The sequence below is a fragment of the Plasmopara halstedii genome (assembly GCF_900000015.1).
Source record: "Plasmopara halstedii genome assembly, contig: Scaffold_410, whole genome shotgun sequence".
NCBI lineage: Eukaryota > Oomycota > Peronosporomycetes > Peronosporales > Peronosporaceae > Plasmopara > Plasmopara halstedii.
The window spans coordinates 537,581-537,786 of NW_020187331.1; positions in this window are offsets into that span (position 1 = coordinate 537,581).

Genomic DNA, 206 nt, shown 5'->3' on the forward strand with positions numbered 1-206 from the left:
TGAGCAACAAGAGGCACAGGGAATGCATGCATTCCCATTGCAGCATCAACAGCAACAATTTGGCCCAAGGATTTCCACATTGAAGCAAAGGATGCTCTTGATACCCTCTTTTGAGGGAAAAGAGATTTAGAAGGGTTTGGGATCAGGGTTTGAGCTCTGGGCTTTGCAATTCATGAGAGAGGCCAACATGGCTGTCACTCTCTCTG